Below are 27815 nucleotides of genomic sequence, written 5' to 3' on the forward strand. Positions count from 1 at the left end.
TTACTTAAGGTTTTAGTTGTGGGTGGTCAGTTTCTGACATAAAACTGTTACTCATTAAAGTTAAATTTATTGTAATGCCAAAATGAAATCATATTTTATTTTTTTAATTTTTTGTATGTTCTCTCCATAAAAAAACCTTTCCCGTGTCTTAAAGACAATTAGGTTGAGCTGTTCTAGAGTTCTGCGCTTAGCAACACATTTCGTGATTCATTTTTATAGATAAGAAGCTATGACGAAGATAAAAATATCTACTATAAGACAGCACAAAAGAAAGTTCTCCCTCTCTCGCTTTTAAAAGTTGTCAGTTTATCGAATTCGGTTTAGCAATTAAGGTGTATTCTCTGGTCTCTGCCTCTCCCTATAGGAAAAGGTGTAATTTTATGTATGTATCATAAAATGCAAGAAACGGGTGTGATTTTATGTCAGTAACTTAGCTGAAAAGTAACAAACAAACATTTCTTTAGAAATTAGATCATTATTAACTGTGGTTTTAAAAGTCATTCTTTCAATATGTACGTAAGTCACTATAGTTTGTAATAATATGATTTCAACAGTGGTACTGGTAACTCAAAGGTATTGAATTCCTGTCAATAAATAAGTATTAAGACGAACAGTCATGCGAGTTGTAACAACTTAACTAAGCTAACAGGATAATTCCATGAAACGTGACACACGTGACGATAACATTAGTGGTTGTTACTAAGGATCGGTTATTGAAACCGTCTCGGGGTACCAAATGTATGATGAATTATTGTAGAACACTTTTGTTTTCGTGAAAGGAGTAACTTTTTTTAATTTTCCATAGTTATATGATAACTTATATACTCGTAGCTCTACTGCAAGTATGTTTAAAATTTACATACAATTATCAATTTGTGAGAGAAATAAGATTAGTAAGTAAGGCATTATATCAGCCTAGCCTTTTCTCCAACTATGCTGGACTCGGCCCAGTCTCATCGAATGCAGTCGAATACCAGTATTGTAAAGTCGTAAGGCATTTTTATTTCTAGGAAAATAAAAGAAATTATTATTTAAATTGATAAATTAAACATTTTTTACTTGGCTTTTCTCATCTTCTATCTAGCTTCCGAAAAGTCGCGAGTCGCCGATTTGGGCGTTTTAAAATAGTCGCTGCATCTAGCTTCTGAAAAGCAATTAAAACGCCGATCGCCAATGCTAAAAGTAGCTAGTATGCGGTCTCCCTATAACTTATTTTGTCGTTTTCGACAAATTTTGTCTAGGCAACCTATCTCAAACGTAAATACTCTTCAATTAAGTTAACAGTTTCTGAGTGGTCTTAAACTGTAGCTCTCCCTGTCAGCCCTAGTATCAAGTCAAAAGAGAAAGAACTAGGAATCTATTACAAGTCTAGCTGAGACTTGCTCACACCCACGTTCAGCTATTACTTGATAATTAACCCTTGGAATGTTCAGTTGTCGATGGCGTAATCCGAGGGCGGCAACGATTATGACTATATGCGGAAAATTGTTATGTTAATGCGATGTTTTTATAACGTTTTGTGTTTGAGCTGGCGTTTTTTTAAGTTAAGTAAAAAAGACTTTATTTTATTAGACTCAAAAGTTATTTGAACAAACTGTTTTTTTGGGGTAGTTTCTTTGGCGTACTATTTTATAATCTTGGGTGCAGCACGCGTGCGTTGCTTTCTGTTAAACTAGTCTGTCTTTTCCCGAATCATTATTGATCACTTGTGAAACATTATGCAATCGGTTCAGCTTCGTTTTCGCAGCATATAATACACCCATCGCATGTGCATATCAGCATATTCAATATTAGTCCATTTTATGCCGATTCCGTGCTTACGCTTTAAACAGTATTTGTAGTACAATTTTTATCAGACACAATCTAGCTTTTGGTAGGTCTTTCTCCAAAGCACAACATAGTGACTGAAACTTTCAGAGCTTTTTTAAATCCATGTCCTAACATTGAAACTTAATATCGGCTTCCAACCCTATAGGGTCTAACCTTGTGCAATGACCCTACAAATCACCTGCACTAACCATATCGCTCACAACATTGTACTAGGCCACATTCCGCCGCCATATTTGAATACACAAGGGAGACCAGAGACAACGTTAATAATCATTAATCACTTCATTAGATCCCGCCATTTTTGTCTATGCTCGCGTTTTTTTTTCTGTCGGCTTGTTTATGTTGATCGTTTATGGCCTCGTTTGTAAATAATTAGTAATAAATCTACATAGTGGCCTTAATCGGTTAAGTTATGGTGGACTTGCATTTTTTGTGACTTCATGCTTAAGATTAGGTTGGTAGGTACTCCATTCGGCTTATTCCGGCTTATTATGCTTGACGCTTTTTATTTTATTTCGATGTTTATAAAAGACTAGCTGACCCGCGCAACTTCGCTTGCGTCACATAAGAGAATCATAATTTTCCCCGTTTTTGTAACATTTTACTGGTACTTTGCTCCTATTGGTCGTAGCGTGATGATATATAGCCTATAGCCTTCCTCGATAAATGGGCTATCTAACACTGAAATAATTTTTCAAATCGGACCAGTAGTTCCCGAGATTAGCGCGTTCAAACAAACAAACAAACAAACAAACTCTTCAGCTTTATAATATTAGTATAGATATAGTATATAGTATAGATGAGAGAGTGAAATTTTTTAAGCACATTGAATGAGCACATATAAATCTTCGTCGAAAAGTTTAAAGCAGTAACTGAAGTGGGAATCCCGATTAGCATCCGCTATCGATTAACTCATTTTGGTTCAGGTGTCGAACAAATATTTCTGCGATCCACAAATAGTTGTTTCGGATATGTTTGTACTTTGCGTCTATTGTTTGCATGTTTGTAAAAGATCTCGCGAGGCAGGAGCAAATCTTAGTGCGAAAGTTGTCTTTAAAAAAGTAATTGTTGACGTGTAAAGAACCGTTGTGAAGTCAGTTAAAGCTCTAGTTTATAAGTGAAATTTTAACTGGAAAAAAATTGCGTAGGAATATAAGATTTGTCAATTGGCACAAACATTTGCGTTCTCAAGTTATTTGCGCAGGCGCCGCTGTATACAAGTGGCTCACTTATTGGCAACATTAATAAACTTATTTGTGTCAATTCTGACTCAGGCCTGACATCTGGCCTTCCATAGAAAATCTTACGTCACCACAATCACTGTGACTCGAATTTAAAATAGTATACTAGGAATAAGACCTAGATATTATTTAGGTTGTTTAGGGAAAATAGTGAAGAAATATGTAAGAATTATGACCTCTTTACACAAATTTGTTCATTGTTGTTTTGTTTAGTACTTTTCCTTGTTTCATATTGCAAAATTGAAGTCATGTTAACCGCAATACCATACATGTCTACTGTAAGCTTCGAGGTGTTCATAGCTAAATGCGCTTACCGGCCGGTCAACGATTCGTGGGTTAAGCGTCACTGATCGATGTCATTATACAGATGGGTGACCGCATAGTAATGTTTGAACTGAGTGTCTCCGTGCCTTAGAGGGTTCTTAAAAGTCGGTCCCGGCTGTTGTCTATGTAGATAAGAGTTGTTAAGCCATGTCTAAGGTCTTCCGTGCGGCTTTAACAACTTTGACACTAGGTTGACCATTAAACAAATATTTAAAAAGAAGTAGTATGTGGTGTATTGATGTCAAATCTTTATTTATTTACATTCATGGGACTGTATGTTATGTTGTTTTTAACAGCGAAAATTGTCCTTGATTTAGGCAACAATATTTCGCAGTATAGTCGTAAAAGCAATTCACTAGAAGTGGGTCTTGTACGTCTGCTGAATTTGAATGATGCCATTAATGGAACATGTGGACTGTTGAATAGAAATCTACAAAATGCAAGGGCATATGTATTGTGCAAATTTTAGTGTACGAGAAATTATTCATACTTAAAAGCTTCTTATTTATATATAATCTTGAAGTTACGTATTAAAAGATTCTTTAAAGAAACTGTAGTCCTTTACTGACATCATAATTTAATGAATTCTTTGTGTTTAAATATTTAAACAAACTCCGCATTATCTAAATATACTAATATTATAAAGCTGAAGAGTTTGTTTGTACGATTGTTTGTTTGTTTGTTTGAACGCGCTCATCTTAGGAACTAGTGGTACGATTTAAAAAAAAAATTCAGTGTTAGATAGTCCATTTATCGAGGAAGGCTATAGGCTATATAACATTACGCTACTACCAACAGGAGCGGTGGACCAGTAAAAAATGTTACAAAAACGGGGGAAAATATGATCCATTCTCTCTTCGGTGACGTAAGCGAAGTTGCGCGAGTCAGCTAGTTTTAGATAAAACTCCATAATTTCGACTTTGAAAAGTCGGTTGGTAAGGTTGCTGGAATTGTTTATTTTCTCCGTACCTGCTAAACTGACGTAGTTTTAGTTGATTGTGCAATGGCTGATATAAGAATCGTCAGTGTAAACCTGGACCATACATCTTGTAATTTTTGGTAACATTATAATTGGGTATTTTATGTAAGTAAGTAAGATCTGTTTAATTTGTCTCTTTTTGATTTATATGTATGCATATTTTTGTTGACTTACTTTTAAATAAATAAATCTTGTCACAAATTGCAAAAAAAAGGCAAAAACGAAATAGAACCATCTTTGCAACTTTGACCTTGCGTCCTTAACCTAATAGCAATAATACCTCCTTACAAACCGCACCCAGAATCCCATATATAAAAGGTTTGAGGATAAATGTATAATAAATAAAATGTTTTGTTTTCCTCACGTGCGTTCGTATCAAGCGACATGCAAATCAAACGGATGTGCGTTAGAATATATTGTGTTGAATGTGTTATGTTTAATTAAACTGTAGTTTGTTTTATTCGCAATGTTTTTAACGCCGGCGCTTGATGTACTGACTGTGCATATTTATAAGGCAACTCTGAATGTTGGTAGTAGTAGTACTTAGTAGTAGTAGTATTTTTGCGAGGGTGATAAAATGCTAACCTTTACTCAGGTTAAAAGTCGGTCCCAGTTTTTGTCAATTATGATAACAGTCGTTAAGTCATGTGAAAGGCCTTTAGGCTTGAATAACTTTGTTACTAGAATGACCATACGATGAGAAGAAGACCTAAACTCCTTAACGTTTCCTAAGGAGAGTTGACGTCAGGCAGGACATTGACAGCATATTTTTTGAGAAAGAAACATTCTGTGCCGACCAAAGTTAAAAGGTGTTCAGGACAAGACAAAGAAGAGAGGATAAAACGTAACTTTTTCAGGTTCAAAAGTCGTGCAACTTAAAGTGAGGCGCAGATCAGATTATTCTACAAAAAATCTCGTTAGCTAGCCGGTTGTCTTTAGTCGATAGAGGTAGAGAATTGCTCTACTGTATTGTTGTTTTAGACAATTTCTAAGGAAAAGTAACAATATTAATTAAACCAGCGTTTGAAAGTCGGATGGTTATTGAAAACAAATCGTGCTATCAGCTTTGTGGTCAACATACCATATAATGATTTTAAATTGTTTAAGTCATCATTTAAAAGTATAATGTTTGAGTAATTTTATTTTCTTGTTAATTCGTTTTGTCATTAGTGTTTCTACTTAAATAACAATAATCAATTAACCAAATGACATGATATGAACCAACCTTAACTTGAAAATTATTAGTTCCATATACTTCGTGCCAGACAATATGAGATGCCAATGGGCTTATCAGTTCATTGATAAATGCTGTAAGATAATCGTTTAATTCTCGACCATACTATTTAATGCAATATATTTATTGTTTCTTATTTTTGTTACAGGTAATTAATAAATGCTGTTTCGTGAAAAAAATAAAGGAAAAGTTTCGACATTTGTTCGACCGTTATCAAAAAAGTACAAAAACAGGTAAAATTTATGATATTATAATTATAATGTTACGGGTCTTATAAGCGATTAAAAATCAAAGGTTATGGATAGTTCAAGACCCGTTGCATTCAAATATTAGGTGTAAGTCGCGAGACTTTAAAAATAGGTAAAATTGGTCAAAAAATATATGTTAGGTGCTTTATTCATTCACTGCAGTTTATTGTTGACACAAAATAATTTCCTTTAATATATTTTTAATCTTTAATGTCCCACTACTGGGCGCGGGTACCCTCCTAGAATGAGGGAGGGGATAGGTGTAATGAAGATAGGTTACTATTACAAATAAATCATTTTCTATTAAAATTTATAATAATATTCTTTATTAAATAAGTTTCCTATTACAGAAAAAGATATCTGTCTATAGTCAAATAACTAAACCGTATACAAACATGTTTTCAGATTTTTATCAAAAGTGATTTATAACCTAAAGGCACAACATACAATACCTAGTATTATTATATTAATATTTCGCAACAATAATAATAGTATTATACTAGATCTATATTAAGGTCATCCAGTCTGGTATAGAACTGTTACTATTTCGTAACAACCCGGCTACTTCCCACGAGCTTAGACTGAGCTTAATTTATACTAATACTAAGAATAAAGGTTGTATTAGGTGTAAATTGTTTAAACTATTTATTATTTTGGTTGGAGAGTGGAGACAGATTTTTAAAGTCTTGAAAGAAATAGTTGGTTTCTATTTTGTGGTGTTTTTGAATTTCAAAACTCTGTTAAAATTTTCCTTCTATCTTCTAATATTATAAATGCAAAGATACCGAAAATGGGTGAATTAGGTGATTAACATTTCTGTACCTGATAATATAATATCGTATAAACATATCGAAAAATATATTTTTCAACTACAAATAAATGGGTGTATTTCACCTCTTTCTTAACCTTTGAGTTAAGTAGTCGTAGTATTTTGTACAAATATTATTACTTTACTGTTTTTCTATTCCAATAATCTAAAATCGAATTCCCCAAGATTTTACCCTTACTCTTCAAGAAACTTCTAAACCAATAAAATGCACTTACCCAAGTGACTATATTATCACCAATCGCACCTCAAACCTGTGTTAAGTCAACAGTTTAATTAACCTTGCGTTATGCTAATCTATGTTGATTAGTCACTAGTCAACTTTGTCGGCTGGACGTCTTGCGTCAAGGTATGCCACAGCATCCGGTTGTCCATGTTTGGACATGTCTTTTGCGGCTATTTCGAAAGGTTTTTAGGCCCTTTCTTTTAGGTATGGTATATTTCTGCCTTATAGAAGTTGAGATTGGGAGTTTGGGACCATCAAGCCTGACCTCAGTTAAAACCGGCCAAGTGCGAGTCGGACTCGCACACGAAGGGTTCCGTACTAAAATCGCGAATCCATTTACTAAGATCGATTAAAAATTGCCTAAAAAAATCGTTTGTAGTATGGGAGCCCCTCTTTAACATTACTTTATTTGTTTTTACAATATTTATTATGAATAATTTATAAACAAGTCAATATTCTGTGAAAAATTAGAAGCATCTACCTGTTACCGTTTTTAATATAGAGGAACATACATATAGGTTACTTTTTGCCCCGGGAATTCCTTTTACGCGGACGAAATAGCGAGCTTAAGATAGTTTTTAATAAATCAAGTAACATTTAAATCAAATCGTAGGCAGTGCTCTGAAAAGAGGTTGTAGAAAGAGTCGGCCTTGACATTAGTCGTACAGAACCGCCAGTGTTGCCACCTATGAAGAGTAATTGCGATTTTTTATCAACCCACGTCATGACTCATTGAGGACTGTGTTGCAAGACGCGGATTCAAATTTGCCAAGTGTAGGTGGATATTTGAAATGTATTGGTATATTGGTATGAAACGTAAATTGTCTCTGAATGGCTGGTTAATTTCTCCTGTAGGCTTTTATTTGCGAATGGATTGATGGACATGTTAGACCTTTTTTTCGTCTTTCTTTTATTCTTCTTTCTCTTGTACTTATTCCACGCTGAGTAGAGTCAGCACATGTTTCCGTTCTCAAAAATATGCTGTAAAAAGATTTGGTTTCTTTGGGAATCCATCTTTTACCTCTTTTATCTGTTTTTTACTTGACGCTTGATTTTGAATTGTTTGGGTTTGAAATTCTCTAGGTTGCAATTTTTTTGCAGTAAAGTAACAAGTCCTCCATTCAAATTGTCATTGTCTAATGTCAAGATGACAATTGAAAAAGTATTTACCCGATGAGACTAACTGATATTTAGTTGACCTAGCAAAAGATTATCTTTTGATAGATTTGATATAAACGATATTTCGTTTATCGATTAATATCTTGAAACTATGAACTGATATTGAAGAATTATATGACTTATTTGAGAGACAATTACATATATAACTTATTTTTGAAGTTTCTTACTTTATTATGTTTTATTATTCAATAATCAAGTTGATCTTGTTTACCTTTACTTGCTGCAGATTTTTATCCTATTTACTTTGACGTCAAACTTCAAGGATTTAAAATTTATGTTGTTTTCAATATCGATCATCAATGTCAGAAAAATATTGATGTATGATGATCAAAAATATAGATTTCCGCATTCAACACTGATATCTAATAATCAGATGTAATTTATTGATGTTATTCATCTAACTATGTTTTAATGTATTAAGCTATCTGATTATTAATGAACGCTGACAATGTGAGGACATCTATTTCCATATCTTTCATCTCACCGTTTATAGCTATTAGCTATTCTTGAACGTCACTACCAATTAATAACGACAAATATCCATTTAAAACTCCATCAAACGAAATTCCGCTAAATCGAGCCCGAAATGTTTTCAAATAGATCTTTAAATAGTCGGTTTCGGTGAAAAAATGTTATAGCAACACTCGACTCGCAGTGGTCGTCTGCTACCAAGTTTGTATTATGAGCCTTTATCCATTCAAGCCTTCGGCGCACACACGCACGCGGTCACTATACGCACACAGATAAACGGAGCGAGTTTGACAGTTCGCGGCACTCGGATCAGTTGGCCGATGCTCGGCGCCGCGGTACGATCGCTCACCGCCGCCATCTTGTATTTACGAAACACGGGCTATTTTTTTTATTAAAAATAAACTATACGTGTCAACTGTGTAAGTGTGTGCAATACGTTCTTTTGGAGGTTTTTTAAAATTTGATTCTGTTTCCGATACAATTGCGAGGATTTCGGTACACATGAAAAGTTTTTTTTAACGTGGCATGGACCGGTGTTATGTAAATTGCAAAATAATTATCGGGGGATCAATATAACGTGTATTGTATAGATGTAATACGTAAGTACTAATGTGTATATGACGGTGAACAACCTAGAGAATGTCTGTGCTGGAATTTTAAATAGTTTTGTTGTGGCGAACATCCCGCCAAAATGTAGGTTACGGTTAAAAGACTTTAACGCTTATCTTGACAAGCATTAATCCCAATTTACACAAACAATGCGCTTTTTGAGTGACTATTTGTATGTAATAATAATAGTATGTTGATGTAATAGTAATAATATCAATTTTAATAATCTCAAATTTGGTAAACAAAATATATTTATCACGATGTTGTCATAGTGATGTCAGAAATAACTATTAATGCGACATATTTGTGTTTCCACATTCCGAAGGTGATTTTGTTATTTCCGTTATTATTGCATTATTAATAATTATTTAAGCTAACAATGCTAGGATGATGTCAGACTTGCTAACGACTAAATATTTAAAGGAAAAACATTTAATAATGCGATCAATGTCATCTTTTAAAATGTGGTTTATAATTTTTAAAATGAATTTATTGTTATGACTATAATTCTGTTCTATTAATTCTGATTCATATGATTATTATTATTATACAGTGTATTGTTTTAAATTCAAAGTAGGTAGGTAGCTTTGAGTACATCTATGAACTTTGCATTATTGATAATAGGTACATACATTTTTGCATTTAAATTCCATTTACATTGATGTTTATCAATAATATTATTAATAATAGATTTCGTATACAAATAGGTAATAATAACAAAAAATCCTTAAGCATTTTTTGCTTGAAGCTTATTTTTGCGGCAAAGATGATGCCGATTTTGAGAATCGGTAGGAAAAAACCCCGTATAGAATTGACTATTGAGTTTTAGTCAGATTTTATTATTTCCTTTTGGTGTTGAATAGGTATTGTTATTGAGTTAATTCAGGATAAAATATCCTAAAATAAAGTTTTACTCGTGTTCTGTGAAATATTGGAAGAAGAATGTCTATTCAATCGATATAATTATAAAATAATCCTTGTATTGGAATAATATTCTAGCTAACGAAAGAAGTTTGCGAGAAAAGAAGTAAAGCTTCAGTTTCAGTAGAACTATAATAATTAAAAAAAAATGTCTTATTTATAAGTCCCATCTGTCCCTCAGTAAAAAAAGTGCTCACAAAAATCCTCACAAAACTTAGAAGTCTAATCGACATTCTTGACGACCAGAAAAGATCCAACGAAGAGCCTTATACCTACTTACCGTATATCTCCAAAGGCACCCTAAAGTCCACTCTTGCGCAAGTCGATGACGTCACGCCCAAAAATCCTTAAACCACATTCTTTTTAGGGCATTATAAAACGTCTCATACACCTGACTCACCGTCATCGCAGATAACGTGACGCGAAGACAAAATTCTTTCACTTTTGATAGAAATTTGAACGTTATTTGTATGTAAAATAAGGGCTGTTTTAGTATGATGTGTGTGCCATTCGATGTAAATAGTAAACTAACAGTGTAATGTAATACAAAGTTGTGAGCGCGTGTGAAAATTGAACGGAGATTGTTAGGCTGTGGTCATGACTGACGTTAATCTTTAGAAATATTCGTCACAAATATTATTAACTTCAGTATAACAAGTCTTAGCTTTGAAAATGATTTTTCTAATAATAGTTACAGTTATTATCATCAATACTATTTTCTCTACTTACTCCAAGCATATACCTTTCCCCGTGAGGAAATATCAATAAAAAATCATCCATTTCATTCGTATTACCATACATATGACACAAAAAGTACAATTAAAATACTGAAATGAAAAAACTATTTTGTGCTAGACTTGTCCAGGTTTTTTCAAAGACTTAAATTTGTCAAAACTATGTAATCGTTACAGTATTGACAACTAACTAATGTTTTTGTCCTTATTATTATAGTTTAAAGATATGTATTAAAAATATGTTACACAAATCAGGGGCTTCCCTTTCTTATGAACTATAACGATTTACGAGTAAATGATAATTATACTACTTCAATTTTTATTTACATAAAAGTAAGTATCACTACTGGGTACAGGAAACCTGGGGTTCAGTCTTAAAAATAAATTAGTTTAACCCATTACTGTCCCATTACAGCTAGGGTACAGATCTTCTAAAATGAGGGGAGTTTAAGTGAGTTTAAGACGTTGGCCAATCACTTTCATTCACAATTTTGTTTGTTATGTCAAAGCACTATTAAACTAAAAGACATTACTGCCCAACCCAAGATAACTGCAAATAAACAACCGTAATTGCGTTTGCGACAAAAATTGCTCCATTAGGCCACGATTTGTCGCAAGTCGCAGCCAAAAGTGGGTCATCATGAACACTCCTTGGTGATCGAGATAATCTCCGATTGGCTAATCCAGCTCAATTCGGCTAGACCTGTTTGTCAACTTAAAGCTAAATGTAATAGTTCAGGCTAGTATAGGCGCCGATAGCCAGTTGCGCTCGCCGTTCGGTAAACGATCTGTGGGTTAAGCAACCGTTGGCGCGGTAATTCCATAGATGGGTGACCGCATAGTGTTATTCGAACTAGGCGTCTCCGTGCTTCGGAGGGCACGTTAAAAGTTGATCCCGGTTGATGTCAATTAAGATAATATTCGTTAAGCCACGTCAAAGGCCCTCGGGTGGCTTGAACAACTTTGACACTAGGTTGACCACTAGCCATACGATGAGAGAGAGATAGTTGAGTAACTTAGTAGAGAACCTTGTATGGAGCTATACAAAAGTCATAATTTAGAACATCAGTGATTCGGAGGCTTATGCAGCTGACGGTGGCCTGTTTGATACAGCTACTTTATTTTGGAAATATACAGAATGACTAATAATAATCTAGATAAATCGTTCTTGCCAAGGCTCTCTATGAAGTTGCCGGACTATAGTCCAAGGTAACCGGTTACTTTCCGATCCGGATTTTATTATTCGTTATATTTATTAGGTTGTAAATCATGTAGAATATTGGGTATTTGTATGTTTGCTATTTTTTGTACCTACCTAGTTATATGATGGTCGTACGCAATTAACTATTTTTATTTAGTTAATGAGGGTAGAAAGATAATTGAGAATGAGTTGCCCGGTGTAAATGTCAATATCTTTGGGCAAAGCTTACAGACATATGTAGATTTTATAAGTAATATATAATATACAGTTGAGAACGAGATAAATACCAGCCAAATTCTTAAGAATCTGGGTTCGATTCTCTGAATTGGCTTTTGTATTCGGGTGTTTTATTGAAAATATTCACAGTGGCAACCAAAATTTACATAAGGAATTAAGATAATTGCAGTAGTTAACCCCCTATTCCATTGAACCTTGAAATAATACTTAACGTACAGTCGATATATTTCTAAAGTTATTCTACCCTCAGACGAAAAATAAGTACGTTCATAACTTTTGAACTCTCGCGTTGCATGTTTAATGTATAATAGAATACGGGAATTAACGCAAACACAGTCAGCCTGCGACCACGGCGAGTGCAACCTGCGCCGAAACGTTAGGCATTTTAAGGTAAAATGCGTGTTCGCGTTAATTCCCGTATTCTATTATGCATTAAATAAGTACGTTGCTTCGACCGTGATATATGGAGTCTTTTCCTTCTATTTTATTTTGTTCCTTGTATACAATCTTAGTCTACAAGTACCAATACATAACAGACTTATCTTCTGATAACCGATAGATATACTTATCAGACGGAACCGATTCGCGTCACAGAGATATCGAGGTGTAATATTTATAGGTATATTATTATTATGTGATGTCACTGTGTAAACGAATGTCTGCTAAGGCTGTTTGCTGTTTGGATAAGGTGTTTTTGGTAGTGTTTTTATTGTTAGAGTGTGTATGAAACTAAAATCACTAAAATTGAATTGAAGTTAAAAGGAGATAATTAAGATTTTGCATAAGATTTATGCTTTGTGCATAAGAAAGTTGCAAGTGGGTAGATTGAGAATTAATCAACACTGAAATTTGATTGAAATAAAAAAATACCAACTATCGATCTCGGTTTTAGACAAGATTTCCTTCATTTTAATTAGTGAACTTAAGAAACACGTAGTGTTAATATTTTTGCATTACCCTTCAATAAACTGTAGGTAGATTTTAAAGATTGCTTAGTTTGCTAAACCTGCTTTTATTCAGTATGATTGTTTGGACCAGAATAGCTACAGCAATTCTTAGAAAACCCCAAAAATCTATTGATACACACAGACTATTCCCATAGAATGAAAACAAAAATATGAGTGACAGTGAGTGAATGAGAAAGTGCGAAGCGTGACGGAGACAGACATAGTCGGGACGAGACAAGTACTGAAGTGATTTGATTCAGTTAATTTCTAACATGACAGCTCAACGTGGTTACAATGGGAGTTAGCTTTGCAATCAGGGTTGGCACTTGATACTGAGGATCTTTAAAGTATTTTGTGTTATATGTATGTATTTGTATTTTTACACAACTAAACCGTATTTCGGGGTGGACGATCACCTAAATTTATTCTGGAATAAAAAATATTTTTCGCAATTATAACATTTTTATCTTACCGCGCTTGTAGGACCAACGTGTAGGGAAATTGCTCAAGCTAGGGAATTTTGGAAGAAAAGGGGGAGTCCTTTACCTAGCACTCAACGAAGCTGAGGAAAAAGTAAAAAAATATGTCGATTTTTCCGTTCCTAAAACACCGGTCTTTGCCAGATTGCTACTTATGACAGAGTTTAAGATCTCTGGTGGGCAGTTATTATATTCGAGTTTCAGTATGGTTGATTTAATGCGTGACAACCCTATTTTAAAATATCGTCTCTCAAAGTCTCAATATGAATATATTATTTGAGGGCTTTGACTTCTATAACAATAAAATACAGTTTTAGTTAAAGACAAGATTATTTTTAAATATATCACATAACAGGCTACATGTTTATGTATAACTTTAAATAAATCTATTTATATGTCTATTACACTTTTACAGCTAAACCCCTGTACTGCTTCTTATAAAATTCTGCAAGGAGATAGTTGATAAGCAGATGCCTTCAAGCTACTTTAAAATCGATATTATTTCCTGTTAAATAAAAAAAACATGCCATTGTTCCTATCAGACACGAAAACACGTCAATATATTCGAATTGAAAACCCCCTCCTTATTGTAAATCGTGTTAAAATCGCAGACTTTTATTAATATAAATCTAAATATCGCAATTTTACTCGAACAATAAAGAAACAATCACTCGCATGTCAAGCTCTCATCTTGGATGGAAAGTATGACGGCATGACGGCACCATAGAGGAATTCCCACGTACCTTACCAATAAAAAAGAAAGTTAGGTAATCTAGACTGTTCTAGATATATGTAAGGCTTCGCAGTTCGCACACGTGTACAATAGGCTTATTGGATGAACCCCGAAATAGATTCGGTTAATAAAGTATCGAATGTTGCTAAATATAGCTTAGATTAGTTTTTGCAGAGGGAACCTTTTTTTGTGGTTTAATGTAAGTACTTGAAGGTTGTACTTTTCAAAGAATATTATTAGTCTGGGAATACTTAGGTACTCGTACAGTCCCTTGGCTCATAGATAAGGGTTGGTTAACCTATTCTATAGATAATTTGACAGTAAATGTATGAAAAAAGTAAATGTTTCTTGTCTGATAAGTCAACCGGCTCTTGTTCAAAAGATTAGTTAAGAATCACCTATTCAAAACGCTGGTTTTGAAGAATAGAAGAATCTCTTAGTCAAAACTTCGATTCATTTCAAGTTTCAGTTTATTGCAGGGGTTCCCAACCTTTTCTTAGTCCGGGACCACTTTAATATTGTTCTTGTTAGCGCGGACCACTATGCTAGTATATTAAACAAAAATTGTATTAACCATCCTGAAAATTTTAAATTTTAAAGTCATTTGCGGACCACATTATGACTTCCGTTCCGATAGAAGAGAAGTAATTTGAAGAAATTGTAAATGTTCAGAACGTGATATCAGAATTATTTTAGAGGCAAAGTTAGTCTTAAAAGGTGCTTACAGTAGTATTGTAATTTTAGTAGTATCAAAACATAATCAAAAACGAATTCAGTAGCGAAAATTGACCATCTAATTATAACAAGGATATTTGATTATCAATTTCTCGAAATCCCAAGATTACGATCATTATTAATTAATGCATTGATAATAAAATGCGTCATTTGATATGCAAATTAATAATTTAATTGCACTACATATAGATCTAAATGCATTAGCGAAGATTCTTTAAGAATAATAAATGTCCGAATATTATTATATTTGTCTGCGAAATTCTATACCCGTTTTATTAGTTAGAAAAAGTAAAAGAGTTTGATAAAGTTAAGATAGAAACAAACCAGTGTTTTTATTTTATTTGCAAGAGGATGATATAAAAATCTCTTGAGAACTCTCGCAAGATCTTGGATAGCTAATAAAATTGATAACAGGTGGTCAGTTTTAAATATTTTGTAAGAAAGATATGTAAATATCTAGAATAAAAAGAATCAACGCTCAGTATTTTTTCTTTTTGGATTTGTTAAGTTTATTTGCAGATAAATGGTTACTATTGTGTACAATCAGAATATTAAAATTTACAAAGTCGCTCAAATAAATAAAGGAGCTAATTTTTCAAACATACAACTTTATCGTAGAGATTTCAGTATATCGATTACTCAAAATTTCAAAGGTCAATGTAGGAACTAAATACAAATATGTAGATTTTTGTTTAAGTACAATTGAAGATGCAGGCATAGACAATTTAACGCTTATAAATATAATAGCGCTAGAAAGAAAGTTTCCTCCTAGTTTTCTATCTTTTTTCAAACTGTAATTGCTCTTACGCAACAATATAAAAGTGACTTAGAAAATCTAAATAAATATTCCATAATATTAACTTTTGTTACAGTACTAGAACTCTTAGGTAATTTAATCTTGATCTAATCGCGAAATGTTTGAATTTCAAGCTCTATTTGTTATAGAAGAGAAATCTTCGACAACTGTTTTACTCAACGGTGTAGCTTCATGGCCTATGGGATAAGGTATTTTAACATTTCCAGTAATAGTTGGCTTATTGCCTAATCCCTCCCACGAAAGGAGACCCTTGTACAGCAGTGGGACAGTCATGGGTAAAAAAAGCAGACAAAATTGACCCTCATTTGTAGGGTTTAACCATACCACTGACATAGTTTGGACTCATAACAGGTCAAAACTTTGTCAAATACTTAAAAATATTTGAAACTTATAGATATCTGGGGGCACGGAAGTGCCCCCGCAAGTCGAGCAAAAAAAAAGCGGCACGGCCGTAACATCCTTTTCTCGAAGCAATTCGGGCTATTTTTGACACCCCTATAATTTCGTTGTGGATAAAACAAGAAGCCTGAATTTTCAGCAACTAATTAGTCATTGTATAAACACGGTATATTCAAAATTTCAGTCAATTTGAACCAGTAGTTTAAGAATGACAACTTGTTAAAATTTTGAATTTTGTCACTCACTGATTCACTGACTCACTGACTCACCGATCATCAAAAGTCTAAGGTACTTCTAGCAGACTTAGAAGCTTCAAATTTAGAATACAAATAGGGTTTAGTGTCTTAATCATGGGAAAAATGTAATATTTTCTAATTTCGGTCCAGTTTTCTAAATACACCAACTGCAACAATAACTTTGTAATACCATATAAATGTATAAGATTACAAGGTTACATTTGCAGTTAATGAATTATTATTACTGTAGAAAATAAAATAAATAGGTGTAAATAGGTACCTACTATATGAGGCAACGGGAGGGGGTATAGGGTGGGTAAGGGTGTTTAGCCCATGAAACTGAACAACATTCCCATAGGAAAATATGTTGAAATATAAAAAAAAAACGTCTTTCCATACAAATTGGACTTATGTTCGCTCTACAAAAAGAAGTGAGATGCCATCAAAAACATTCTGTAAAAACCTCAAGTCTCGCCGTAAAAAGTTGTGAGATCTATATAATACCAAGTCGATTAATCTATTTAGTCTCTACTTAAAGGACCTTCTGTCTTAAGTTATTACGTATGTTATTATCATGCCAATAAAAAAAAATACCTTTAAAACAAATAGATCGACTTGGTCATCGCAAGAAAACACAAATTCGCCATTAACATTTCAGGAGCATTAACTTGCCTTCTCGTCGTGCTGATTAGTGTGATACATACTAATAATTAAATCATGCGATGGCCAGGTCGGTCTATTTGTTTTAAAAGTATTTTTTTTAATTGGCATGATAATAACATACGTAATAACATAAGACAGAAGGTCCTTTAAGTAGAGACTAAATAGATTAATCGACTTGGTATTATATAGATCTCACAACTTTTTACGGCGAGACTTGAGGTTTTTACAGAATGTTTTTGATGGCATATATTATTCTGTTGCTGTCGCTATTACAATAACGCTAAAATTTTGCGCGATATTGGCTCAATGAAAATGATACACTTGAAATGTGATTAAAGTAATTAATATTTTTTTATCATCACGATTCCTTTAATTTGCACTAACTATTAAAAAATAAGAACATCAAAACCATTACCACTATCTCAAACTAGGACAATATTCGACAATCATCTCATATGCGCTATAGATTGAACAGTATGTTTTGATACTTTCATACCCTCAAGGCAATACGCGGCAATGGTAATCGAAGCAAACGAATAAGTACAGGTGAAAGGTACAAGCAGTGTTTAGTAGTACAGAGTTTTAAAGAAATGCTTTAATAACGACGTTTGAACAAATTGGTCTGCGATTGATTTAAACGATGATAACGAAGTATTAGTTAATTGCGCTAGTGATTCGCATTTTATTTATGTAGAAGGTACTGATGCGTAATTGATTTTAATCCTGTAGTTACAATTAGTTATGGAATTTAGGGTACAGATAGTTTTAAAAGTGGATTTTAGAAGCGACTTATACTAGCAGGGACTATGATGATACTAAAGGGATTTCAATATAATCGATAATTTGGGAGAAACTATCTATCTATTGCAGAACATAAATCTTCATTTATATAATTAACGTATTTATAGATTTTGTACCAAAATCAGACAATATCGCAATTAAAAATATCAAGATTCTACTTACAGAACCTTATCAACGTTGCAAATATTAAGACTGCAGACAGCTTTGATATAAAACAACGGAATGAAAGTACTCTTCAAGTAAAATATACACTCCAAACACTAGGCATCACGAATAAAAGATCCTTATACAGATAGCCCGTTAGATTTGATCGGAACCTATCTAAAAGTTGCATTATGTATAACTAGTTTCTGCCCGCGGCTTCGTCCGAGTGAAAAGATTTTTCTAGAGTACACAGTTTCCAGAGTATTTACTCCAGGATTTAAAATATCTGTGTATCGAATTTCATCAAGATCTGCTGAGTACTTTTGACGTGACTGAGTAACATACATCCATACTTTTGGATTTAGATATACTAAGTTCTGGCTCGGGCCTGCGAGTATAGTCATTTAGTCTATTGGTTATTCTGGTTCATAAGCTACAACATTGCCTAGTGCGATAAAAATCCGATCAGAAGTTTGAGTATGATTGAATTTCAAACATCTTTACATCCGAGGATCCAGACTTTCGCATAGTTATATTAGTTAGAAGCAAGATCTATGCACCTAATTTTATCAAAATGCGTTTAGTATCGAGTCTTAAATATCCTTCCAAACTTTCGCATTAATACTAGTAATATTTGTGGCATCAGTACATATGTCCCCGAGGCTGTACGTGGCCGATACATCACAGTGTAAGTACCGCGTCAAATCCGAGGTTTCGTGCCTCCAGTACTTTATACCTATACCGTTAGCAACCGGTTCGGAATGGCTCGCGTTCTTAGCATTGTTTTGATGAATACTTTGCTTCAGCTTATATCGTTTGTTGGTGTGTTTGTTTTCGATTATAGCTTTATTATTGTCTATTGGATTTGTTGTTATTGAAATTATAACATCTTTTTTTTTATTAAAGCAAAAATTTCGTATTTTTTTGCAAAAAGATTACTTTGGTTATCAAGACTATATCTCTTAAGATTTGTGGTTAAGATGTTTTTAATAAAATTTGGATTTTATTACAGCTTTATCGCAAACAAAGAAAGCCAAATCAAGACCCCATTTCCTATTTACTGCTATGGAAGCCTTATCTTTTCCGTCGTATTTTGTATCGATTTATAGAATCTAAGGTCTAAATTCTAAATTAATTCGTCTGCAAACAATATAAGAGCTGTTTAACTATCAATATTCTCTACATTGGTATCTAAAGTTTAATATGATGAGTACAGTTTGTGGTCACACATAGGAGATGTAATTTTCAATGTGTTCTATGCGGTTTTGTGTTTGCAGTTTTATTAGAGTCGTGGTTGACAATGATCGAATTAGATTTTCATTACTTATTTAAGTTCTAAATTAATTTGTTATTGAAACAAATTAAATGGTGGATTTACTACTTTTGGTTTTTAGATTTCTATATGAAAAATCTTTTTATTTTGATCTACAGAAAGGTATTTCAGTAGGTGCGATTTTTCTTAAATTCTCGTCAACATCAACCTCAACAATCAACTAAAAAAAAAAGATATTAAAATATACCTTTAAGATATTTACATTTTAAACTAGGTTGGATTTGCATCTTTTTATATAATTTGAGATCAAAAAGTTAATATCTATCTATTAAACTACCATGAGAATAAAGAACGATTATCCCAACTATGATTCACTGTACAATAGTATTACTCACTACATAATTTGGACTCAGAAAAAGCTAGTTTAAAACCGGTATCTGATTCCTAACATTTTGTGCTTAGAATACTCAGTTCGTCTTAAAGATGTGATCTTGCATTTAAAGATATACTTAGAAACTGCATTTGGCAACGGAGTAGAATAATTAGAAAACTAAACATTTTAATGGCGATACATTTTTAATTAGAACTCCTGGACTAAGTATAAGTTTTGTGTCAACTTTTACAAACATACAAACAACGAATACAAAGTACAACCAGACCTTCTTCTTATCGTATGGTTAGTGGTCAACCTAGGGTCAAAGTTGTTCAAGCCCCCCAAAAGGCTTTTGACGTGGCTTAACGACTGTTATCTTAGTAGATAACAGCCGGGACCGACTTTTTACGTGCCCTCCGAAGCACGGAGACGCCAGCTCAAATACCACTATACGGTCACCCATCTATGGAATGACCGCGCCAAGGGTTGCTAAACCCACAGATCGTTTACCGACCGGTGAGCGCTACTGGCTATGGGTGCCTCTAACAACCAGACCTAAAACAAACTATAGGTTTATAAAATGTCCATTAGATCATCTTAACCACTGCGCCACGGCCGTTGTGATTTTTTTCTCTATTTACATATTTTTTGTATGTTCGTTTTTTGCAATATTTCTTGTAGGTTATGTAGATTAAGTCGATCGTATTGATGATTACTTATTTTTAACGATGATTTAATATTGGACTTAACTTTCGATTATTTTTTTGTAGTTTCTATTCACAATTGATTGATGAGATGGCACGCTGTAAGAATAAAAAAAATCTTTAACGTTACTCCAAATGATTCGTATATTACCGTAGGGACTTTACAAACATACAAATGCGAGAATATTTATCAGCAAAATCTTAAAGTAATCTAAAGTAAAAGAAAAAAATATCCATTACATTCTACTCAATATTAGGTCCGAGTCTCGCAATGATTATCTCATAACTTTAGTCTGAGTTCAGAAAAAAATGTTTCAGTATAAGTCCAAATACAAAACCTAACTTCATAAAAATCTCTTCAAAAGTATCAAAAGATTCTTGCAATATGCACATGCGTGATTTCACGGCGATGTCACGTAACGGTCTGCGGCGGTCAATGGTCACCGCTCACTCGCCAGAGATGCAGCAACCACGCACAATGGATGATCCGTCTTCATTCTAATTAGTTCGCACGGGTTATAAGAATGGCTTTTGATTGCTCAGGTTAGGGTATTTAGGTGCTTTTTTTGTGTTTGATTCGAATGGGGTATTGTTTTATTATATTGGTTGGTTTAAAATATAGTGCACTCCCTTTGTTAATATTTCGGATTTAAGCACCAGGCCTGTTAGTCCTTATAAATGAGTTAAAACGCTATTGAATAGATAAACTACCGCTAACTGTACTCAGAAACCGGGGGTTAGACAGTCATGTTAATCTTTATAAACGAATTAGGTCTATCCTGATTTCTGAAGATTTCTATAATTCTATGTTATTTGTTCTTATGAACTATTCAATAGCTTACCTTGATACCTTAGTAGTTAGATATGACAATTATTTAACTTAAGATTATACGAAAAAATAATCTTATAATATCTGACACTACCAAGTGTCTTCCATCATCCGTGTAACAAATATTTTAATATTACTCATAACTGAAAGCATCCGCATATTATTTTACACTAAACTCGAAAACGTACATCCCAAAATCAACCTTATGTCAGCCACATAAGATTGTTAATTGATTGTATTGAAACGTCATTGGATACGTTCGGCGGCACCTTTAAGTTCATGATCCTCAGAAACTGGTTTCTTTAACCAGAGGACATTGGACTTAGAAGCATTAATTACTTGTGTACATATTTGACGAGATTTTGCCCTTTTTTGAAGTAAAACGCCTTGTAAAATAAACATGTTGTAATTGCGGCGCTAAAATTGTTGGTGAAATGCGGGTATTTATAAAAAAGATTCTGAAAAAAAATTAAAGTTTCTGTTTCAATTATTAGTTACTCAATCACGAAAACGGCTATACATATTTTGATGAAACATATTGACAGTTTATAGATGCCTAGGATTAGACTCATTTAGCATCCCTATAATACGTAATCAAAAACACATTAATTGAGCTTTTTCTTTAGAGATTGCATGGCATCCTAAAATAAGAAAAATAGTCAAAGGACTTTAAAAAAACTTTTCGTACAATAAGTAGAAGTTCGTTAACAAATATCGGCCAAATTGCCTCCAACACATAAATCTATGATCGATTACACAAGTGCCGTGATGTGTTTGCATTGTATGCCTGCAAATATTTGATCAAACGTTGGACAAACTCACTGACAACAAATATTATTATAATATTGGGTCATCGATGTTTTCGTAAACGTTATTTTATTACATTTTACGGTTTTAAATTACTGTTACGGTTTTCGCACCTATACGTGTAGTAATTTGTTGGTTTTTACTATTTGAAGCCTTTAAATTATGTATTTTTAAGCGTATTTAGTTGTTTAACTTACCAATTTGTAGTTTTAAAGTGTTTTCTATGGGTTAAGTTAGTTTTCCTTATTTTTATATATGTTGATCCTATTAAAATAAAAGGGTGCATAGATGGCATTGCTAATAATTCCTGAAGTTTCTGGTGTGGTTACAAATGATTATGTTCTTATCTTTTCTCTCTCTCTCTCTCTCTCTCTCTCTCTCTTTACAAAAAACGTGGATATTATTCTTAATGCCAGGGGTATTATCTCCCAGCCGGGTTTAAGCTGATTCTTGATAAGTTTATACCCTTAAGTATATCATGTCACAGGTAATATTTTACCAAAAAGACATTATTTTACCAAGAGGTCCTTGTACCGGGCAGAAAAAAAAAAATTGAATCGAAATTTGTACATTGTCTTTCGTAAGCTCAGATATATTTTTCAATGACCACACATGACCATATTTTGACTTTATAAAGTTATCTTTACATTTTATTTGACAACCCTTTACATTTATGTTCATGTAGCAATCGTATATGACAAAAAATAGTCATTTAAGGTACACATAACACCAGTTCGATCGTAAAACCATAAGAAAAACAATCTTGATACTTGCAATAAAACCTTGTATGTTATTTACCAAAAATAACCGAATATGACATAATGACTGAGGTCGAATGAACAAGATATACACGAATTAATTCGTACAGTTCAGGGCATAAGTACATATTTAAGATTTGTAGTTTTTATGAATGAAAATAGAGACATTTTATTGCTTGCTTGCATAGACTTGCATGTTACGTATGGATTCAGAACCTGGTATCTGCTAGATTATTTTGAAATTTAAAACGTGTCAAAATAAATTATTATCATATGCAATCGAAAAAGCTACTGCTTAATTCACTGCAAGATAAAAGCATTACGAAAAATGGTGAAAAAAAATTAACCTCATTCAATATTCGTACTTATGTATAGGCGATGAAAACAGCCGTAAAAGTACTGGTTGTAAATATACCGGCGTATTTTTATCCTTTCATTCATGAACTTAATTTTGATAACACGATAGTTAAGTATTTATGTTCACGACTGTACATAAAACGTACGAAATAAAAATGAAATAATATAAATGGATACCGTGACGTTCTCAGAGATAAGTGGCGTAATCATTTCAATGACTGATTTAATTATTTTTAACCAAAAATTACAAGGCGACTCAGTATCGTTGATTTTATCACGAAATGACGACATTTGTACGAAAAAAACACAAAAATAAAACATGACTAAGATTATGTCGCGACTGTGCCTGTAGCCGTCTGATCAAGAGCTAATAGAAATTCTTCATAGAGAAAGAATTTTTGGAATCGGTCCAGTAGTTTTCGAGATCATGTGTCAACACACGAACTCACACTCGTTTTAATGATTTATGACCTATTGTACTTTAGTTTCGAACAAAAGCGTTTTCTTAATTCATAGATTTGAAATTTATAATGCGATATAAATTCTGCCCGCGGCTTCGTCCGTGTGCTAAGAATTCTTATCATCATCCTTACTGAGGTGGTTATTCGATTATTTAACGTAATAAGAAGTAGGAACTATCATAAGGATAATATATCTATTTTTTTATTAATACTAAATCTAATACAAACTTTAATTATACATTACAAAAATTAATATGTTCAACTAATTCTGCAATTGTCTGTCTCTGTCTCACTGCTGGGCAAGGGTCTCCTCCCGAAATGGTAGAGAAGATGTTGCCCAAGTGCGAGTTGAAGACTTTACATATGAACAGCATAATTATATACCATATTTAGTCCCGCCAGTCTCCGACATTTCTGTTCAAAATACAATTTTCTTTCTGAATAGCAATTGTATACCATTCAGAGCAAATATTTTTAAAATAGGCTTCATTGCAAACGGATAACGCCGAGGTTAGAGAATGGAAGGAAAGGCGCTAGACTGTATCGATTTAATACAAAATGCAACAGTCTTTAGTCGAAGGTTATCTGCCAGTTTGTACATCGTAATCTTAAAACAAGGCTAATAACTTCTTTGTTTGAAACACATTTTAATACAGAGAATTTCGTTTCGATTGAATTTTACGAAGCGTTGCGGATTGCATATGGCACGTGTATATTTTTATAAGGGGGATATGCTCCGCGTCTTTTGAGAGTACCTCTATCTCTTCTATCTCCATAGACAGACTAATATTATCTACATACTCTCAAAAGACACTTTCTTGTATTAAGTTTTTAAAAGGATTAGAACTTTGACGCCATAGTTGACTGTGTTGGATAAACTCGCGATGAAGGAACAATATCATTGCTATTTACGTTGGGAATCAAATAATACATAAGAAAGAGTGCTATCTTATAATTCGAAACTTGAATGATATATTAAATGGAAGCTAATGAATGGACCTTACTACACAAAACACGACCATAGAACATAATTCAAAGACTGACAGATTGTAATCTATTATTTTGATCCAGATTATTTAATCAAGATTCAGTTAATTTACAAACCTAATGTCATTAAATGTATGACAAAATATATGGATGTGAATGAGGCAAGGAAAGTCTCTAAGCATATCGCATGTGACATTCCTTGTTCCCTACCTATCCCCATAAGATAAGGCGTGATTGTATGTCTGTATGTCATAGTAAAGTCAAAACTATTACAGCGAAATAATAAATCAGCTCTCCCGACGGTATCAGGCTAGCAGTGGGCGTAAGAAGTGTCGTCAACTCATTTCGCTACCACTTACCACTTAACTGAATCGAATACAATTTTCCAATTACTTTGGTACTGTGGTCCTGGTCGACGGACAGGCGGCTAACCTAATTAATTTATTAGCGGTTGAGCTTTTTTAAATGAATATAAGTAGGGCTTGTGGTCGCTCGATTGGAGTTGATGGGAAGTAATACGCGATTTCATTTCTGTATTTGCAAAATAAATTGAGAAGATGACGAGAAAAATTTGCTGATTATTTCAATTCTCAATTATTTATTGCACGTGCTGGTAAAATTAAAACTATGACATAGTATCGCGTCATCGGCTGTGCACGATTGGCCCAAAAGCACTAGTCCTTTATTCGTATTTCGTCCCAATCGCAGTTGGTCCCACACGCAGTTTGTCCCGTTCACGAACCCTGTCAGGACAAGCAATCTTGTTGGATATAACGCTAATATATAACACTAAACTATAATGATTTATCAATACTCTAGAAGTCTAGACAGTTCTACCCTAATTTTCAGTCAGTCCTATGAAATTGGTCGAAATTTATTTTGAAACTAGTGTTTTCGTATATTTTCTCACGTGGTGAATAAGATTCGACAGTCGTCATTAAGTACATTACGTTATCTAGGTGAAGGCAACTGTTATGTCAAGTTTATACATTTTTCAACTACATTTCAAGATAATTATGTCAACTGACACTATAGTCTGGTGTTTATTCGACTTTTATGTCGTGTTAAGTTAAATGGAGTTACTTATTGATTTCATTAATTAATCGTTAATGATGAAACACAAAAAGAACTAATCTTATGATATCATAATAATATAAAAAAACACTTTTCTAAAGCTATACAGGGTGTCCCAAAACTCAACGATAATCCGTGACAGGATGAAAGGCCAACTCATACCGGCTATAGGAAAAATAAAAAAAAAATCCATATCACTTAGTTCAGCAATAATAGACACTTTTCAAAAATGTTGAAATTCCACACCCTTGGTCGCATTTTCAAGTCCTGTGATCACCAATGTCACAATTTCGATGTGTTTTTTAGAATTTCGTGATCTTAATTAAATATGCTATTAATCATATAACAAATTAATGCACAAAACATTCTTAATTCAATAAAAAAAGTTAAGTTTTAGTGAGTCATCTTTCTCAAAAATATCGTTAGTCAACTTTGACGCTTCATACTGAAAAAAAAATGTACTAAACTACCCTTGGCAAGTTATTTCAAAAGTTGGCGCATTTAATCAAGATTTCAAAATGGTATAACACTTGCCACTTTTCTTGCCATAAAAAATGTAATTTTTATTTGACCGAAGAGTATCCTCGCAAATGGATCGGACGCAGTGGTACAATTTTATGGCATCCTCGTTCTCTCGATCAAAATCCAGTAGATATTTTTTACTGGGAATGCATAAAAGAAAAAGTTTATCCGAAATCAATACAAAATCTATAAGAACTTAGCCAGAAAATTGACACAGCGTCAGAGGAAATAAATGCAAGGAATTTTGATTGACTGGTGCAAAGGTCTTTTGTAAGGCGTTGCAGAGCCTGAATTCACGCTAGAGGAAAACAATTCGGAATTACTTTAGATTAAAGAGAATAATTAAAAAAGATCGATGGTTCGTTCATTGTTTTTTTTTAAATTATTATAACCTATTATGTTTATTACATTAAATATTTGTTATGGACTGACTCAATTACCTCTTTACTAAAAATAATTGCTTTCCTCTGGCACGAATACAGGCTCTGCAACGACGTAGAAAAGATTTTTTCACCAGTCAAGCAAAATTCCTTGCATTTATTTCTTCTGACTCTGTGTCAATTTTCGGGCTAAGTTCTGATAGATTTTGTATTGATTTTGAATAGACTTTTTCTTTTATGCATTCCCAGTAAAAAATATCTACTAGATTTAGATCGGGGGAACGAGGATGCCATAAAATTGTGCCACTGCGTCCGATCCATCTACGAGGATACTCTTCGTTCAAATAAAAATAACATTTTTTATGGCAAGAAAAGTGGCAAGTGTTATACCATTTTGAAATCTTGATTAAATGCGCCAACTTTTGAAATAACTTGCCAAGGGTAGTTTAGTACATTTTTTTTTCAGTATGAAGCGTCAAAGTTGACTAACGATATTTTTGAGAAAGATGACTCACTAAAAATTAACTTTTTTTATTGAATTAAGAATGTTTTGTGCATTAATTTGTTATACGATTAATAGCATATTTAATTAAGATCACGAAATTCTAAAAAACACATCGAAATTGTGACATTGTTGATCACAGGACTTGAAAATGCGACCAAGGATGTGGAATTTCAACTTTTTTGAAAAGTGTCTATTATTGCTGAACTAAGTGATATGGAATTTTTTTTTTATTTTTCCTATAGCCGGTATGAGTTGGCCTTTCATCCCGTCACGGATTATCGTTGAGTTTTGGGACACCCTGTATATGACTAGGAGACCATGGCGGTGAGACCGGGATGACACTACCTTAGTAAAGAGTTTTAATGAAATAGGGCCCTAAATACGATCAATTAATTATGCAAAAACCTGGACATTTTTTTACGAGTAGTAAATATTCGAAAAAACCCTTTGGCTTTGGGAGTAAAGACTCGGGCTATGTCGGATTTTTACCGACTAAAACCACCCTTGAAAAACCAACAACACTCTTTAGAGAAACTCTGGTACCACAATTTGCTATACAGATAAATTTTAA

The 27815-nt window shown here is 33.3% G+C and overlaps 1 protein-coding gene across 12 annotated transcripts in view; it reads left to right on the forward strand.

Moving 5' to 3' along the window:
• The window catches only part of shot (dystonin-like protein short stop), a 375697-nt gene that overhangs the window by 117346 nt on the left and 230536 nt on the right, over positions 1-27815 (forward strand). For 4 of the 12 annotated variants that reach the window (XM_076129009.1, XM_076129011.1, XM_076129019.1 and 1 more), the window contains exon 1: positions 8845-8977. The exons of 4 other annotated variants lie outside the window; for them this stretch is intronic. The gene's annotated coding sequence lies outside the window, so the exon portion shown is untranslated. Of the gene's footprint in view, positions 1-8844; positions 8978-27815 lie in introns of those variants that run through there. 4 more of the 12 variants (XM_076129035.1, XM_076129033.1, XM_076129037.1 and 1 more) reach the window with 4 other exon arrangements.

The sequence above is a fragment of the Anticarsia gemmatalis genome, chromosome 22, assembly GCF_050436995.1.
Source record: "Anticarsia gemmatalis isolate Benzon Research Colony breed Stoneville strain chromosome 22, ilAntGemm2 primary, whole genome shotgun sequence".
Classification (NCBI taxonomy): Eukaryota; Metazoa; Arthropoda; class Insecta; order Lepidoptera; family Erebidae; genus Anticarsia; species Anticarsia gemmatalis.